Below are 20,564 nucleotides of genomic sequence, written 5' to 3'. Positions count from 1 at the left end.
TGTTATTTTAAAACTGACATGTATGTATACCTGTGGCGGATTCATTTTGATATTTGGCAAAACTAATACAATTATGTAAAGTTTAAAAATAAAATAAAATTTAAAAATAAAATAAAATAAAATAAAACTGACAATTCTAATTCTGATACCAAACTCTAGTATAGTGTTTATGTCAAATGCTGATTAAAAAATACTAAATTCTAGAGACAAATGTTGGTCATAATTCAGAAATAAACATTTCCTGACAGTTTGATTCAGAGCTCATTTGCATTCAGTAGGCTTCCAACATATAAAATTAAATGATGTATTCTTTATTTCCTCCTCTTCCAGGATGCCTCTCCTGTATATCACTGTAAATTCTTCTATGAGGTGTACTATTGGGACCCATGAGACATACAGAAGAGAAAAAGATACATTCCAGGCGTGAATATAATTAAAGTTCTTGAGGGGAAATCCAACATGGATTTGACATTCTGGCATGTCTATGAGTGGAATACTGGTTAAACTTGAACTAATTTATGAAATACAAGGTGAGAAAAGCAATGGTTCAAGGAGGAGAGCAGTAACTGCTGAAAGGATCTTGTTCCTGTTAAACTGGTCCATTTATACTCAGATGGCTGCTGAAAAATATCCAATGGCTAGGAATGAGGCCTCTATTTTGGAGAAAAATATACCTCTGATGAATATTTAGTATAGGAATATAAGGGAAATTGGGACAATTCCTTGTGGTTTGAATTTTGAGTTTCCCTTTGGTTTAGTCCCAGACTTTATGGCTCTGTGCCTCTGTGGGTGTAGACTGAAACATTCCAGTGACCAGATGGAAGCAGAGTGTCTTTTCTGCTCAAGTTAGAAGAAAAAGAAAAACAAAGCAGTTAGTCAACACACACATATGTGTTGCAAGGCATTTTGCTAGATACTTTGAGGTTTACCACAGAATCATAAGGCATGACATAGGTCCTAAGAATCCTATACTTTTTAAGAAGTGACAGCATATGCAGTCTATTAATTTCTGTACTACTGGTGGCACTAGTAGTAAAGAACCTGCCTGCCAATGCAGGAGACTTAGGAGAAGCAAGTTTGATCCCTGGGTCAGGAAGATCCCCTGAAGGAGGGCATGGCAACCCAATCCAGTATTCTTGCCTGGAGAATCCCATGGGCAGAGGAGCCTGGTGGGCTACAGTCCACAGGGTCACAGAGTTGGACATGATTGAAATGACTGAGCATGCACATGATCTTAACTCTAAATGCACCAGGGTGTGTTTCAAATGATTAGTTCTTAACAGCATTTGAAACTTATTCTGTTCTATGGAATGCCTGAATATATGTTTTTTTATTGTTTCCACATTTTTGTTTTTAGGCAACCTGTATAACTGTTCCACTCATACACCATCTATTTCTTTCCCAAACTCTTTCTTCAACATGAACGTCTTCCACACTCCAGAACCTTTTATCCTTCTACCTCTGAATCTCTCCATGTGAACATCATACAAACAACTTGAATTCAACATTTATAACATAGAAATCATCATCTTCTGCATAAGCCCACTTTCTGTCTTGCAGTTGATATCTTAGCAAGCATTATGAACATTTACTCATTTTTCCCAACTGAAAATATGGTCATTATCCCTGACTCCCCCTTATTTCCTTCAGAAATCCTGGTAACCAGCATGTTGTCTGAATTCTCTATCTCTCTTGTCAGACCTTTGGCGTTCTAGTCATCTTCCTTTGCTTAAATTAATGGAAATACCATTTAACTAGGTCCCTGATGATTTTTCTACACAGCAATTAAGAGTAATTTTTCTAAAACAGGCATTTGATAAATTCACTCTCCCACTTAAGTTCAATGACAGTAATCTTTTCAGAATAAAATCATCTGTAATATCATGACTTGCATAGTTATCTATGATATGTGATCTTCTTCATCTCTTCTTACCTTTCACTCTAAAATTACACTAACATAACATGGATTTACCACGCTTTTGCTGAACACAGAACCTTTGCATAAACTATTCACTCTGCTTATATCTCTTTTATCCTATTCTCTATTCCAGTTGACAAATTTCCATTCATCACTTTAGTGTGCACTTGTGACTGCTCCCTGGAAGATGCCTCTTCCATCAAATATTTAGCAAAGTGGCACTATGTTGAGTGGCCAAGACATAGGTTGAATTTCTCCTGTCACTGCTTCCCAGTGGTTTGACTCTCCATAAATTATTTAAACTCTCTATGTTTTAGTTTATTTAATTATAAAATGAAGTATGTAAAGATTAGTGTGAAGATTAAGCAATGATTTCTGTCTTCAAGTTGCTTTGGTTCAAATCCTTCTAGTACTGTTTATTTTAGTTTGATTTTGGAAAAGTGACTTAGTATCTGTGTCTTGGCCTTTTTTCTAACCCATAAAATAGATTGATAGAATACACCTAATGTTGTAAGGATTAAATGTATAAATCAACATAGAGTATTTAGACAAGGGGGACATATTTTATGCTCAATAGCTATTAGCTATTATTATTAATACAAGCACATGAAGAGACCACAACTAAGTATATGTTTTATATGTGTGAAAATATTTAGATATATGTACGTAAGTGTATATGTATAAATTGGAATTAAAATATTTATGTTATGTCAGGAAGAAATTTGGGAAGAGAAAGTATAGAATTCTTAAGTTGTGCCTTGCAATGTTTCTATAGAGATCTCACTCAGAGTACCTTGCAGTTAAGTGCTTCTATTTAAAAATGTCTGATGCTTGGGGCTGGTGCACTGGGATGACCCAGAGGGGAGGGAGGTGGGAGAGGGGTTCAGGATGGGGAACATGTATACACCCGTGGCAGATTCATGTTGATGTATGGCAAAACCAATACAATATTGTAAAGTAATTAACCTCAAATTAAAATAAATAAATTTAAATTAAAAAAAAAATGTCCATCCAGAAACTGGCTCCTTTTTCCATCCTAAGTGTTCCTGTAGTAACCTGTTCTTATCTACAGTAATACTTTAATAAGAACACAGGATGCTTTACATAATTTGCCAGGGTCCCAATTTCATTACAAAATGAAAACAAGATACCAAAAGTTAAGAATTTGAAGATGATAACAAGGAAGTATTACACCAAGTAACAAGCTCTTCTAGGTGTATGGTACTTTGTGATTGTACAGGTCATACATTCATGAAATAACCTGAGAGTACATTTCATTGCCATTTACATGATTCCGCTGCTGCTGCTGCTGCTAAGTCGCTTTAGTTGTGTCTGACTCTGTGCAACCCCAGAGATGGCAGCCCACCAGGCTCCGCCGTCCCTGGAATTCTCCAGGCAAGAACACTGGAGTGGGTTGCCATTTCCTTCCCCAATGCATGAAGTGAATAGTGAAAGTGAAGTCGCTCAGTCGTGTCCGACTCTTCACGACCCCATGAACTGCAGCCTACCAGGCTCCGCTGTCCATGGGATTTTCCAGGCAAGAGTACTGGAGTGGGGTGCCATCACCTTCTCCGTTACATGATTCTAGTGCTCACTAAATCTTAAACTCCTGGAAAGCAGAGTCAAGGAATTTGTCCTGGTCTCCATTATTTCTTTAGCAATTAGCATTTTCATTATCTGTAACAGCTGATCCAAAAATACCTGTTGATTCGATCCTCCATCCTGAGAAAGAAGTCTCAATGTGGGCATCAGTGTTCTGCTGACAACTATAAAATGAGAGGACTAAGCCTGATGCTGTCATTGGGCACCTCCAGGATGAGGATTAAGTTTCTTTTAATGGAAAACCACTCCCAAAGTCATTCAGGAGTGTAGGTAAGGGCATGCATTATGAACTCTGATATTTTCAATGATGGCAATTACAAATAACATATAAGTAATAAATATATAATTTACACATGACACACATATGTAATTATATTTATAATATAAATTTATATAAGTATAAATACAAATCATTACTATAATCCTTCCTAGTACAGTAAGTCCCCTACATACGAACCTTCACATTTTAAACTTTCAAAGAGTGCAAATGTGCATTTACACATCCAGTCACATAAGGTAGTTCACATGTCTGGTGTACATTGTCACCTGCATGCCTTCTTTACAAGTGGTTGTGCTTTTGTGTACCTTACTGTACAGTACTGTATAGAGTATAGTAGTATAGTATGTTAATTTCAAGTTCAGGATGTCTGGAAGCAAGTGCAAAAGTGGTGGTGATATACCTGGAATTACTACACTTTTCAATGTGCTACGCCATAATTTTAAAAATGTTTTATTTCTGTGTTTGGTTATGTATTATTTGTTGACAAGTATTATAAACCTATTGCAGTGCAGTGCAGTGCTATATAGCTGACTCTATTAGTTGGGTACCTAGGCTAACTTCGTTGAACTCACAAACAATATGGACTTACAGAATTCTCAGATCGGAATTCATTCATATATAGGGGACTTACTGTATTTCAGTGGAACAAAGGTTTTGCCAGGTTTTGCTATGTTGCCCAGGGAGCTTCAATACTTAAATACTGCAGTGCTTTTGTGGACTGTGTGTAAACATTCAATAAGCAACTACATTTAGCCTTACCCAATAATTTAAATGTTTCTTTCATATCTTGTCCATTTATGTTCCTTCCCTACCTAAGTCCAGCAGGGATTCTAGATTCACTCTGCCTTCTTTATATTTTCTTGTACTGTCCTCCCCAATCCCGGGTATAGTTTGTGAGAGGAAAATTATGCAAATGTTGAAGTGTACAAGTCTGTGAAATGTAAATTTCTAAGCAGCCCAAGCACCTATTTCTCTCTCTCTCTCTCAAAATCGGAGTTTAGTTTCTTCATCTGCAGTGATATATCAAGATTCTACAACTTTGATGGTCCTTGTGAGTTTTGCCTTTCCAACTAGAAAAGGCAGCACCTTAGGGGATTCAGATAAGTGGAAATAAAGGAGTGAGGACACTAAACAAGGTCTAGCTGAAATAAGCACCAGCACCTAGGAGACCGAGAACAATTCTGTCCTGCTAACCCAGCCACGAAGGGAACATGTCCAGAGGGCTTCACGTGCCAAGCCTTATTTCAGGAGTTCTGGCATATACATCATTTACCATTCCAGCAATCTTATTCTCATCCTTACTTTACAGATTTGGGAAGTGAAAGTACCTGGAGAGTTAGTGACAGGTTTAGAATTTGAAATCATACAGTTTGACCTACTTGACCCAGGTCTTACACAATCAGGAAATCCCTAAAATTACATGAAGAATGTGGCTTCATTACCATTGGATTGTTCCTTAAAAACAATGGACAAGGCATCATCTTAATCTTCTCTTTTAGGAGAGCTTGAGGGAACAAGTGGTGCTCTTTGGAAACCACTATGAGCATAAACATACAATTCTTACAAAATCTGAACAGAAAAGGAGATATTAAATGACAATGGATGAGAATATCCTGTTATTTCTTTTCTATGTCCCCTGTTCCTGAATGTGATTACATCCTATCTCTCTCTTTTATTTTTCTTGCTGAATAATTTTTCACAGAACTTGTTCTGCACACTCATCATCTTTCATTTTCCATTTGATGGCTCTTTTAAAAAAAAAATCCATATGTTTCTCTTTCAGCAGACTGAACAAAATATTACTCCTAAATTCTGCATTCTAAAACACTTTATAAGAAACAACATTTGGCTATTTTATGCAAGGATTGCCACATTGTGGAATGATTATCCACAGTGAACAGTGGTCTCTTTATGGGTTTGTACCATGCAAATTGTCTTTTTTGTGTATTTTTCCCAATACAAGATTAGTGTGCCATACTACCCCTATTGCACATAATTCTCTTAAACTGTTCTATTTCCCATTTAACCTAACATAGGTTAAGATCTGTTATTGTCATTTGAGGAGGTACATAATGAACAAAAAGCAATTTGTAATTTTTTCTGATGCCTTCTGGGGTAAATTTATTGTATTTCTAAAGAGACGTGAAAAAGACAAACTTTATTCTGTCCTCTTGCAAAATATTCAGAAGTCTAATATAAAAATATATACCTGGCCAGTGGAAAGGATCACTGCAACACTATTTAGCAATGATGATGATGATGATGATGATGATAGTGGTGTCTTCAGGTACAATTATAAGTTCTTTGTACATTACCTTAATCGTAACAAAACAAACTTATGAAATAGTCCTACTTTGAAGATGAAGAAAGCCATAGAGGTTATAATTTGGCATTATCAGATTCTAAATATCATATACAAAGGCCCAAGGCCAAGGTCTGTTGAAAATATTGTAAATATTGTTGATCCAATGTTACAGTGATTCAGTTCTTGTCAAAATACAGAGAAAAAACTAGATATATCCAGCATATTCTCTCATTTATTTTGCACTATAGAGTAACTGTGTTTATAAGTAGAGATTTCATTTATGGATTGAAATAAAATAGAGTGGTTAAATCTCCTTGAACTACCTGTATTTCTACCTTGAGAAAAAGAACAAAAAAAGTTTTCCTAAATTTAAATCTTGTTTTTTATAAATCTATAATTAACAAATTCCATCTGAGACATATACATATATTTATCTTTATTTTTAAACCACGGAACCTAACTCATTGTCAACTTGCATCTGTGTTATAGATATAATTTTCAGCAAGCTTTTCCTCCCTTTTAAAAATTTAACTGACTCAGTACAACTCTGAATAAAGATGAATCTCTACTAAAAAGTAGGCTCAGAGTAAGAAGTACAATATTGTAAAAATAAATGCAGCAAATGTATATATTTTGATACTTAAAATATAAAAATAAATGCATAAATAATTATAGCCAAGAACTGCATGAAATCAAACAGTCATTATGAAAAAGAAATTAAGTTACTTATAATAATTAGAATTAAATAATTCTGCAGCCATAAACAATATATACTTTGTGTTCCCATTCATTGTTTTTAATTAAGATTTTGATCTCCACGTTAATTCTGATTCAGTATTTTTGGTATTTTAGATTATTAATGGGGGGGTGCAAATAAAGACTCAAGATATCTAAACACCAGAGTCTTCATCAAAACAATATATAGCTACACATTCACACTTCAACCTTCCACTCTGAAATTTTAGGAGTAAAACAATTACAATATAATTCAATTTCCCCCCACCATTTCTCAGCAAACAAGTTGGATGAACCATTACAATGATTAAGCAGCTGGAGAGATTCAATTATGAGGGAAGCTTAAAGAACTAAATATGCATAATTTGGCTTAATGACAACAACTGAGAAAAATTATGAGTAACTACTGTCATATTTGAAGGATATCTTTAAAGATGAAAAATAATGATTTGTCATGTGGTAGGTAAAAGGCTACAGGAATTAAAGGGAACATTGAGACAATCAATAATAAAGTAATTTTATGATAATATTTTATATATTAGAGGAACCAGAGGTCAAATTGCCAACATCCGTTGGATCATCAAAAAAGCAAGAGACTTCCAGAAAAACATATACTTCTGCTTTATTGACTATGCCAAAGCCTTGACTGTGTGGATCACTACAAACTGTGGAACATTCTTAAATAGATGGGAATACCAGACCACCTGACCTGCCTCCTGAGAAATCTGTATGCAAGTCAAGAAGAAACAGAACTGGATATGGAACAACGGACTGGTTCCAAATTGGGAAAGGGGTACGTCAAGGCTGTATACTGTCATCCTGCTTATTTAACTTATATGCAGAGCACATCATGTAAAATGCCAGGGTGGATGAAGCACAAGCTGGAATCAAGATTTCAGGGAAAATATCAATAACTGCAGATATGCAGATAACACCACCCTTATGGCACAAAACGAAGAAGAACTAAAGAGCCTCTTGATGAAAGTGAAAGAGGAGAGTGAAAAAACTGGCTAAAACTCAATATTCAGAAAACTAAAATGATGGCATCCAGTCCCATCACTTCATGGTAAATAGATGGGGAAACAATGGAAACAGTGACGGACTTTATTTTCTTCGGCTCCAGAATCATTGCAGATGGTGACTGCAGCCATGAAATTAAAAGATGCTTGCTCCTTGGAAGAAAAGTTATGGCCAACCTAGGCAGCATATTAAAAAGCAGAGACATTATATTTCTGACAAAGGTCCATTTGGTAAAAGCTATGGTTTTTCCAATAGTCATGTATGGATGTGATAGTTGGACCATAAAGAATGCTAAGTGCCGAACAATTGATGCTTTTGAACTGTGGTGTTGGAGAAGACTCTTGAGAGTCCCTTGGAGTGCAGGAAGATCAAACAAGTCAATCCTAAAGGAAATTGGTCCTGAATATTCATTGGAAGGACTGATGCTGAAGCTGAAACTCTAATACTTTGGCAACCTGATGGGAAGAACTGACTCATTGGAAAAGACCCTGATGCTGGGAACGATTGAAGGCAGGAGGAAAAGAGGACGACAGAGGATGAGATGGTTGCATGGCATCACCGACTCAATGGACATGAGTTTAAGCAAGCTCTGGGAGTTGGTGATGGACAGGGAAGGCTTATGTGCTGCAGTCCATGGGGTTGCAAGAGTCAAACATGACTGAGCAACTCAACTGAATTTTATATATTGTAAAACTATAATTAGAAAAAAGTAAAATGGATTAATAAATCAGTATGGACTGGGTCAAGTTTTCTTAATTTAAAGGCAGTCATTTTTATGAATTAAGTATATCATTTTCTGTTTTTGGTAACCAGACATTTATTATACATATATCTTTTTTTTTTCATTTTTGTCTGTCATATTAGAATATTTTTTAACATGGCATTCTTTTAAAATTGTGTAATTCATAGTTGAAAAAACTCAGCCATTTCTTTTCTACTTTGTTGTAGGGATCCAAAAATAAACATGGTAATCATCCTACAAGTTGTCACCACTCTTACTTTAGCTTAAAAATGAATGTGTACTACTAAACTATTAGCTAATGATTTGCAAAGATAATAGAACACAGTGAGCCAATCAATTGAGTGCAGCATTCCTTTCAGAGTATATGGTTGCTGTTAAATTCAATCTCATTTACTCTTTTAATGTTGTGGAAAGAGGTGGTAAATACAACATTTGTTACTTTCAAATGACATTTGAAATATACATAGAGATTAGGATTTAGTCCAGAAAAACGAATTAGGGTAACTGAAGTAGTACTGGAAAGTAATGACTGTGATCTAAATGTGAAAACAACACATTTTAAATATTTTCCAATAAAGATGGCAGCAAAATTTGTAACGTAATAGGAGGCTTGTACCTGGTTTCTTTCTAAATCCCTTGAGCCTTATTGGTAATGATGCACATACACATTACTCAGGCTGTGTCAGTTTGTTCTGGCCACTTGAATATCAAACATGATATTTAAAATTAAAAAGTAAACATTATATTTAAAATTTAAAAATCAGGAATCAAAAAAAACACAGAAGTATGGATTTTTCTCTACAAAAAAATGAGTAACACCATTTACACAAAACTGGCTACAACTGGCATTCAAAACAAGAAGATTAAATGGCAAAAACCATACTATATCAGAAGATAAATATGACACATTTAACTGTTGTATACTATACTGCTTATCATCATGGTGCGGATGACTAGCTTTTACTTATGGTGCTTCTACTCTTGTCAAGTTTATCCACTATCTTAATATTTCTAAGCTCGTGTGGCCCCACATATGGTGAAGAGAGAGCATAGCATCAGTTACATAGAATAGATATAATTTGTCTCTTGGAGGAATAGGTGCTGCTTCTCTGGAGAAATTCTTAAAGGTGAGGGGCTTCGGGGAAACATTCATACTTAGTGCCTACATTTGCAAGCACGTTTAAACTTTTGGTGGGGGGAAATGGCATTCTTATTCACTTAAGGAGTGCCTCCCTGGGGTTTGGAACTCCCACAATGTGCATGTGGGATGAGGGGGGAACATGGTGAGCAAGACAAATGAGGATGTGCTGTCACACACCATCCTGCCTAGCAGGGAATCCAGACAATTAAACAAAGGATAACAATATAGAATGATGAGTGCTCTACAGGATGCTGGGAAAACCTCCAGCTAGTTGGTCTAATGAATCCAAAGACTAAGGAAGACCTTTCAGAGAAAATGTTGAGGAAGCAGATACCTCAAGGGCTCACTCTATCTACAAATAACACCCAGGCATAAAATCAGATGCAGATGCGTGAGTGCATGCTCCGTTGTGTCTGTCTCTTTGGGACCCCCCGGACTGTTGCCCACCAGGCTTCTCTGTTCATGGGATTTTTCCAGGCAAGAATGCTGGAGTGGGTTGTCATTCCCTACTCCAGGGGGCCTTCCCAATTCAGGAATTGAACGTGCATCTCTTGTGTACCCTGCCCTGACAGGCAGATTCTTTACCACTGAGCAACCTGGGAAGCTCATAAAATCAGAACACTAAAGAGTGTTCGAATTTATTTTTGCTTTTGACAGATTTAATCAGTTAGGCCAATCAAATGGTAAACAAGTTATAAAATATGCCTATCTCTGAGCTTTCAGAATAGTTAAAAGATTTCTGTACTCCAATGAACCCCTTCCTCTGATTATTTGAGCTGATGTGTATTGTAATCAGACATTCAAGCAGATGAACAGTGTTTGTGCCCTGGTTAGGAAAAATTTAAGGAAGGAAAAAAAATTACACATGAGAGGTTAGAAGTACTAACTTTGATCAGTGAGTCTAAATATTTGGTTGTGTGATATTCCCTAAAGTGCTTAATAAGATTTTAGATTTCCACTCTTGCACCACTTATAATGAAACTATAACTCAGGAGATCTGGGGCTGGTCTCAAACTTTGCCCTTTTAACCAGAGCCCAGTTATTCTGATGTAGGTGTTCCAAATCCCCACCTTGAGAAACACTAGAGGATGTGCTAGATACAGAGGTAGTAGCTCTTGTTGGGGACAGGAGAGACAGTTTATTCTCTTGTTTTCTCCTCTCCTTCATCAAAGTCCTAGTCAAGCCACATGGATTGTGAAGAAGGCTGTTTCTCTGTGTATATCCTAAACCCTATTCATAAGTAAGAAGAAAGAAGAGGACGTATAGCACTTCCCAAGAAAGAGAAAGAACAGTGTTTCCCAAGCCTAGATACACAGCACAATCACCTGGGGACCTTTCTTTACAAGTGTACTGATATTCAGGCTCAGTCCCTCTAGACTCATTGGGCTGGATGAAACATTAACAGAATTTTAAGTTTCCCTGGAGTCTCTAATATGTGTAGGGGGATGGGAGAGTTACAGACAAAAGAGGTTTTTAGCCTCCACTGTTACAGTTCCTTTGCTAAAAACTTTCATATCTAATATTCATATATAGAATACATCTACATACAGCTATGTATATATCTAAATACACATACATTTTTGCTTCATATTTATATAATTTATAACTGTTATTAGTAAACCTAAAGATAGACCACTCAATGACCTAAAGGGAGAGTTAGAATGACAACTTGATCTGCTTAATTCCATGTCCATTATAATTTTAGTTTGTTTTTATCTCCAATAAAATTGTTCTTTATTTTTTATATTTAACCTGTAATCTGCTATAACTGTAGATCACCTCTCTAACACTAACATATGATTTTGTATGGTAGAATGGTTTTCCAGTCAAAAGTTCTACTGTAGAGGTGTTATATCATTTTCTGTAGCACAGTGCTTGGCCTGTACTCAATAATGTCAGGTTTTACAATGGCCTTTCTAGTATTATCTTCACAAGCATATGGATATTTGTTGTACTTTGAATTATTACAGTCTAAAAACGTGACAAGTATAAAAATTAAACTGTGACATAGACATGGTAAAACTTAAACAAAGATGACATTAGATGGCACAAATGAGGTATATTACTAGTCTCTAGAACACACTCTTTTGAAGTCAGCTAATTTATTGTATGCTAAGAAAGTTAAGAGAAAGAATAAACAAAAGAACTTATTAATGTGGAACTATATCATTGAAGTTAAATGTGAGGTTTAGTCTGTGAAGAATAAAATAATTTAGTGCTCTAAATACAAATACAGTTTCCTTGCAATCTGAAGGTAAACTGCTCCTGTCCATTCAACTTTTGATAAGAATATAGCTTGCTAGAGAAAATTTAACCAAGTAAAACAGTAGTGTAGTTATTAATTCTGTTGACATCAGAAACAAACAAAAAAACCTGATATGATATCAACATCTTCAATATTATTGCAACTTTCAACTCAAACCCTTTACAAAGTCTGGTATCTTGTCTGTCAGTGGCCACCTCAGCTAGCAGACTATAACCTCACGCGTGCAAGCACCTATTTTATTCGCATCCATACCCCAGTGCTGAGAGCAGCACTTATCACAGAACATGTGCTCTGCAAACATTTATCAAAAGAATAAAGGAGAATGTACCTGAGAATGCTTTATCCTTGATGCTAAAAATTAGTTTCTTTTTTATCATTGCTGGTGCGGGGAGGGGAGGGTTGGGGGAAAGGACAGTTAGGGAGTTTGGGATGGACATGCACACACAGATATATTGAAAATGAATAACCAACAAAGACCTAGTGTATAGCACTTGGAATTCTGCCCAGTGTTGTGTGGCAGCCTGGATGGAGGGGAGTTTTGGGGGAGAATGGCTACACGTATATGTATGGCTGAGTCCCTTTGCTGGTCACCTGAAATTAACACAACTTTTTAAAATCAGTTATACTCCAATACAAAATAAAAATGTTTTAATTTTTTTAATTTTTAAAAAGAAAAAAGTTTCATACAAATATGCTTTTTTTTTTAAAAAAGAGAGAAGTTAAATAACTTTCTAAGAAAACACAAAAGTGATTAACAACCAGGTTAGGAGAGTGTTGTCTTTCCTTTCTGTCTATATATTTCATTATTAAACTACATTGCAGTCACTACCTCCAATCCAGAAAAAAAATTAGTTTATTTTTTCTAAAATTGCAATATTAAATGTCCTAAACAAATTATATTGAGTTAAATATTCTTTGGAAACATATTCTGATTCTTACATTTAATCTACAATATTATGTGCAGACATTATAATAAACCCGACTGGAACTAGTCTTTGTAAGCCAAATCTCCTTATATAAGTTCAGTAATCAACTTTTGAACATTTGACTTTCATAAACATTTTAAGGGATCTATTAGAAAATAAGAAAGGGTGGCCCCTATTCCTGGGATTCTACAAAGAAAGTTGGCTTACAGTTATCAAGACAGTATGGTACTGGCACAAAGACAGAAATATAGATCAATGGAACAAAATAGAAAGCCCAGAGATAAATCCACGCACATATGGACACCTTATCTTTGACAAAGGAGGCAAGAATATACAATGGATTAAAGACAATCTCTTTAACAAGTGGTGTTGGGAAATCTGGTCAACCACTTGTAAAAGAATGAAACTAGAACACTTTCTAACACCATACACAAAAATAAACTCAAAATGGATTAAAGATCTAAACGTAAGACCAGAAACTATAAAACTCCTAGAGGAGAACATAGGCAAAACACTCTCTGACATACATCACAGCAGGATCCTCTATGACCCACCTCCCAGAATATTGGAAATAAAAGCAAAAATAAACAAATGGGACCTAATTAACCTTAAAAGCTTCTGCACATCAAAGGAAACTATTAGCAAGCTGAAAAGACAGCCTTCAGAATGGGAGAAGATAATAGCAAATGAAGCAACTGACAAACAACTAATCTCAAAAATATACAAGCAACTCCTACAGCTCAACTCCAGAAAAATAAATGACCCAATCAAAAAATGGGCCAAAGAACTAAATAGACATTTCTCCAAAGAAGACATACAGATGGCTCACAAACACATGAAAAGATGCTCAACATCACTCATTATCAGAGAAATGCAAATCAAAACCACTATGACGTACCATTTCACACCAGTCAGAATGGCCGTGATCCAAAAGTCTACAAGCAATAAATACTGGAGAGGGTGTGGAGAAAAGGGAACCCTCTTACACTGCTGGTGGGAATGCAAACTAGTACAGCCACTATGGAGAACAGTGTGGAGATTCCTTAAAAAACTGGAAATAGAACTGCCTTATGATCCAGCAATCCCACTGCTGGGCATACACACTGAGGAAACCAGAAGGGAAAGAGACACGTGTACCCCAGTGTTCATCGCAGCACTGTTTATAATAGCCAGGACATGGAAGCAACCTAGATGTCCATCAGCAGACAAATGGATAAGAAAGCTGTAGTACATATACACAATGGAGTATTACTCAGCCATTAAAAAGAATACATTTGAATCAGTTCTAATGAGGTGGATGAAACTGGAGCCTATTATACAGAGTGAAGTAAGCCAGAAAGAAAAACACCAATACAGTATACTAACGCATATATATGGAATTTAGAAAGATGGTAACAATAACCCTGTGTACGAGACAGCAAAAGAGACACTGATGTATAGAACAGTCTTATGGACTCTGTGAGAGAGGGAGAGGGTGGGAAGATTTGGGAGAATGGCATTGAAACATGTAAAATATCATGTATGAAATGAGTTGCCAGTCCAGGTTCGATGCACGATACTGGATGCTTGGGGCTGGTGCACTGGGATGACCCAGAGGGATGGAATGGGGAGGGAGGAAGGAGGAGGGTTCAGGATGGGGAACACATGTATACCTGTGGCGGATTCATTTTGATATTTGGCAAAACTAATACAATTATGTAAAGTTTAAAAAAAAATAAATAAAAGCACCTCTTATTTAAAAAAAATAAATAAATAAAAAAATAAAAGGAAGAATTTTATGCTATGTGAAATATATCTCAATAAAGCTCTTTAAAAATAGAAAAAAAAAAGAAAGTTGGCTTAAAGAAAAAAAAAAAAACACCTTTAGAAATACTGTCAACACACTTCATAAAGAATTAAATATGCTATGTTATGTGATCTAGAAGATTCCTGAGTTACCAACGCATGCATGTGTGTACTTAGAGAACATTCAAAAGGGTTCTGACCAGAATAAGATTAATTGATAAAGGGAACTTAACAGCCTTTAAGGTGAACTTGTGCTTGATGCCAAAAAGAACTGGTATTTTCTCAGAGAATTATGGGTTCTATCCGAGCTACTGAGTAGAAGAGGGGAAAAAATGCTGATAAGATACCTGAGAGGCATTTGCAAAGTCTACCCTTCACCCCTTTCTTGCTGCTTCAAATCTCCTTACTTCCCTACTTCTATTATGGGCACCAGCAACTAATTGTGAGATTCTGATGTCATATCAGACCCTCTTCTCCCCAAGTTTCCTAGAATCTAATATACTTCTTTGTTTCATGATTGACATTTGAATTCACTGCCCCATCCGCACCTATCAGACCTGTGCTACTGCATTGCTATCAGTCATCCAGCCCCAGAACATTATCCTGGCCTTGGCAGAAGTTAATCTATTCCCATACTAGCTTTATAAATGTTCAATGTTTTATACTCTACAGGGAAATGTCCAGATTCCTTAACATATCTCACTTCATTTCATCAGTTCCAGTGTTCTAATTATACTTAGCTGCTCACCAAGCCCTAAACACATAGGCACTTTCCACCCACTCTGCCTTTAATCATGTTGCACACACCGCTCCTGGAGGGCTTTATCTTTCTCTGTATGACAGAATCTAGGCATTATAAGAACCACTCCACATATTCCCTTTTAGGAAGTCATTCTAGAAACACAATACAAAATAATTTATTCCATCCTTATGCCCCTTGACTCAAGACTGTTTGGGTTCACATCTTGAGTTTATCATCTATAACCCAGACATCCTGGTGAAAGTACTTAAACTTTCAGATTCTCCGAACCTGCCTCATAGAACTGTGAGAATTATACGAGCTAATAAAGGAAGGTACTTAGAGCAGTGTCTGGAAGGTAGGTATTTAATAAAAGATATACTATTTTCAAAAATAATCTACAGTCTTTTTCATATTATACAGCACTACAATTTTCATCCATGCAAGACTGGAAACTAACATTGAAAAAGGCAGTGTTTTGCTTTTATGTCTAATATCCCAAACAGTTTCTAGCATAATTCAATTTGCAACATTCATTTAATGCCTATTATATATATAATTTGGTGCTACCCATGGGGTTTCGCAGGTGGCACAGTGGTGAAATAATCCTCCTGCAAATGCAGAAGACATGAGAGACATGGGTTCCACCCCTGGGTAGGAAAGATGCCCTGGAGGAGGAAATGGCAGTATGCTCTAGTATTCTTTCCTAAAAAATTCCATAAACAAAGGAGCCTGGTGGGATACAGTCCATGGGGTCACAGAGAATTGGACATGATTGAGCACTTTCCTGGATGTATAAAGAGATAAATGTAATTGTCTCAATCCCTAAGTAGTTTATAATGTATTTTGGGAAATAAACTACAGAGAACATTAGGAATTATGCTAATTGTTTCCAAAACCAAATGGCAAACAAGTTCTACACACACAAGACAACATGAGATGTCAAGGCAGCCACAATCCCTGAGGATAAAGAAACTGGGAAATGTGCCTGAACAAGAAAATCTTGGAAGCAGTGATAAAATGATGGAATACACTCAAGGTCAGACAAGACTTAGTCACTCAAGACCACCACCACACACAATGAAGGTGGCATTTAGGTAAGGAGCACTGGGTAGAATGTCATGGAAATAGGGATGATCATCGTAAGATCAAAGGGGTTTATGCAAAAGGATCTTGTAGGATCTTAAAAAAAAAAAAAAAACAGTGTTTGCAAACTATAACATTCATAGGCAGGTAAGGTAGATGAATAAAGCAGGCCAGGTCTAGGCAGAGAGAATGTGTGGGTTCTGGCAAACAAGAGGGCCAACTCTGAGTAAAGGAGGCAGCCATTTCCTAGCTATAAATAAACTGTTACCCATAGGAATGTGTAGCAATGCGGCTAGAACATCTGTTTATTTTATTTTTTTTATTTAACTTTTTATTTTTATTTTTTTTATTTTTAAACTTTACATAATTGTATTAGTTTAAAAATGAGATCTTGGGAGTTCTTTGGTGGCTTAATGTTTAGGATTTGGGGCTTTCACAGCTGTGGCTTGGGCTTAGTCCTGGTTGGAGAATTGATATCCTGCAAGCCATACAGTATTGCCAAAAAATAAAAATAAAATCAAGATCTCTTCTGAGCTTCCCTGGTGGCTCAGACGGTAAAAACATCTGCTTGCAATGTGGGAGACCTGGGTTCAATCCCTGGGTCAGGAAGATCCCCTGGAGAAGGAAATGCAACCCATTCTAGTACTCTTGCCTGGAAAATTCCATGGATGGAGGAGCCTTGTAGATTACAGTCCATGGGGTCACAAAGAGTCGGACATGACTGAGTGACTTTAGTTTCAGCTTTCAGTTTCTGATTTTTAAGTAGGACTATTTTCAACATTTTAAAACACCACGTAGATCAAACAAATTATGCTTGTCAAAAAGTGTTGTCTCTAGCTGCCAGTTAACTTCTGGAAAAGTTTGAAGTGGCCATGTGTAAGGTCTAAATGCCAGGTGAGACATTTATAATTCATATGTTAGTAGGGAGCCATGGAAAGTTCTTGAACAGAAGTGTTACATGCTAAGGAATATTTTAAGCAGACTGCTTCAGAGTATTGTTTGCAAGATGAATTACTGAAAACAAAGGTTGAGAGCAAAACTACAGTTTAGAAGTTATTCTAATCCAGGTTGAACTATGAAGGTCCAAAATAAGGTTTTAGTTGGGAGACTGTAAAGGGAGTGATTTAAGGTTCAAAGCAATCCACTTGAGCCCCTCTCTAATTTTAGCTCATTAAAATTCATTTTTTGTCTGCCCAAGTTGTGCTAATTGCTCCCATTTCTCTTATTTTTCCTTTAATCAAGAGATTTACATAAGTGGGCTCATTAAAAGAAAGACATGTCTCACCAAATGAACCCTGCCATTTTGTGTAATAATTACAGCACAAAAGGAAAGTTTAATCTGATTATACATAATAGGATAAACAGAACATTTTCAACATCTGTGTACTAAGTAGTCCTGTCTATTTTTTCTATGTCCTTAAACAAGTAAGTACAATCATATGTGGTTTTCTTCACAAGAAGAAAAGTCATCTTCACACTTAGGCTTTCAGAAATTGTGAATACAAATAAGCAGCTATCATTTCAACCTATGGACAGAATATCACATTGTAAAATGTATAAGAATTTATAAGGGACCTCTTGGCTGAAGATTTTGCATACTGTTACAAAGACATTCAGGAAAAACAAATCTGTGCTTACTGTTCAGTGATAAAGCATAATTACCTGGCTTTTCCTCTCTAGGGTGTTAAATTAAAAAGCAATGGTTAATCTATGGCTCATACTAGTCTGTTTTTATGTATTAATAACAACGATTATGGGTAATTTTCTTTCTTATGAAATTAAAAGCTTTCATAGAACATCATTCGACTCAGCAACGAAGTGCATTACTCCCAATACAGACAGAAAACCATTATGGATGTGTGCCAAGCCACTTCAAATTGCTGGCTCATTCTGAGTTTTAGATGGATATTTTTCAATATTTTTTAAAGTCCTTTCATTCAACTCCCACACACCAATCCCCGTCTTGAGCTTTCGGAAATGTCCTGAAGCTAGCAAAATCAACGAGTCATTTCATCCCTAATTATGCACTGGTTTTAGCACTTCCCACAATGGTATTGTTGAGGATGAATATAAGGAAACCCAAGTGTGGGAAAGGGGGGTCATGTTGGCCTAATGGGCTATGCTCATTTGCAAATGAGCTCTTACGTTTTCAGGTAGTAAATCAATTTCCCCAAAGTATTCTTCCTAAACTATCCTCAAAGACTCATGCAAAAAACCTCTCACTACAAAGGATGTCTGAAGCAGTCACTCCCACTTTCCCAGTGTTAACATTTCCTCATCCATATTTTGTTGATATCTTCCAGGTCCTTGGTGATTCTGATGAGTTTTTACATATAGGCTAATGGCAAAAACTCAGGCTCATTCTTTAAAAAAAAAAAAAAAGGCCAAGTAAGTAGTCCATTTTAATGAGAAAAATGAAAAATGGTGAACTCAAAGGATTGTTAAGTAATATAATGTTCTTGGTGAATGACTTATTTGCATTAATGCTTAGATCAGGGATATTTTTGAAAGTACATGTAATGTCCTGATGCATTGGGATTTTATTCCATTGCACTTCTGTTCTGTTTCATTTACTGACCTTTCTCTTATTCAAAATGATATCAGTTAAAATGCTTTATTAACCAGAAGTTCTAAACTTATCATGTACGGGTGGTTAAAAAAAATCAACTTGAAATACAACACAATAGTTTGAAGTGCCTTATGAATTATCAAAGAGGTATGTATACTTTTATCAACATAACACATAAAACCCTCCAGGTTCCTAAATTTGAAATTTAGCTTTAAACTTTTCTTAAGGCCCTTGGAGAATCATAGAAGTTCAATTGCTTCTTACTCCCTACTGCTACACAGTTGTGGCCCACCTCTTCATCTCCAAGCATTACATAAATTCATAATGCATACTGAGCCTGTACATTGTCTCCCTGGTTAAAAATCAGCTTAGCCGTCATCCCACACTAGATGCCTGTAAGTGTCCAATTGATACTTTCTTCCTGACATCATTGGTGTCCTGCCAGTGGTCTCTTCTCACTACATGCTCTTTTCTCATATCCATTCAAGGATCCATGCATATCTTGCCATGTCATCAACCATTAGCGAGTCTAATGGCCTATATCTCTAATTCAGGCTGCTCATACAAGCTCCACATTTCTTTTTTCAGTTTCTTATTGGACATGATCATTTAGTACCTATGTGATGACCGGAACTCAAAGAACATAAAATCAAGCCCCTATACCCTCTTACCTTCTCACCTAAAGCTGTATCTTGCAGAGCACTGATTATATGGTAGAAGGTAATATATTTAACTGTGCATGTTCAGTTGCTAAATCTTGTCCAACTCTGTGACCCCACGAACTGTAACCCACCAAGCTCCTCTGTCCATGGGATTCTCCTGGCAAATACTAAAGTGGGTTGCCATTTCCTCCTCCAGGGAATCTTCCCAACCCAGGGATTGAACCTGAGTCTCCTGCCCTGGCAGGCAGATTCTTTACCACTTGAGCAACCTGAGTCCTATAGATTTAACCATAACATCTATTTTTTGGAAATTCACTACATGCCAAGTACTGATGTAAACTTCATACATATACTGCCTCATTTAATTTTTATAGCATTTAATCTTTATATAATTTGGCCACCTGATGTGAAGAGCCAACTCATTGGAAAAGACCGTGATGCAGGAAAGATTCAGGGCAGGAGGAGAAGCGGGTGGCAGAGGATGAGATGGTTGGATGGCATCATTGACTCAATGGACATGAGTTTGAACAAACTCTGGGAGATAGTGAAGGACAGGGAAGCCCGGTGTGCTGCAGTCTATGGGGTCACAAAGAGTTGGATATGATTTAGTGGCTGAACAACAAAAAATCTTTATAACATATGAGGAAATACACTAATAAACTCATTTGATAATGAAAATTGAGGCATATATGTTAAACAAAATTCTTAAAGCCATGTATCTGGATCCGGTAGAATGTGTGCTAGTATTTAAATCCAGGTATTTTGATTCTAGAACCACTGCATTTACA

General features: G+C 36.3%; 1 protein-coding gene across 1 annotated transcript in view; it reads right to left on the bottom strand.

Annotated features, from left to right (window-relative positions):
• Positions 1-20,564, bottom strand: part of LRP1B (LDL receptor related protein 1B) — a 1,835,261-nt gene that overhangs the window by 1,703,209 nt on the left and 111,488 nt on the right. The window lies entirely within an intron of this gene.

The sequence above is a fragment of the Bubalus kerabau genome, chromosome 3 (assembly GCF_029407905.1).
Source record: "Bubalus kerabau isolate K-KA32 ecotype Philippines breed swamp buffalo chromosome 3, PCC_UOA_SB_1v2, whole genome shotgun sequence".
NCBI classification, from domain to species: domain Eukaryota; kingdom Metazoa; phylum Chordata; class Mammalia; order Artiodactyla; family Bovidae; genus Bubalus; species Bubalus kerabau.
Note: the sequence above shows the minus strand (reverse complement) of the source record. Positions and strands in the feature narration are given on the sequence as shown.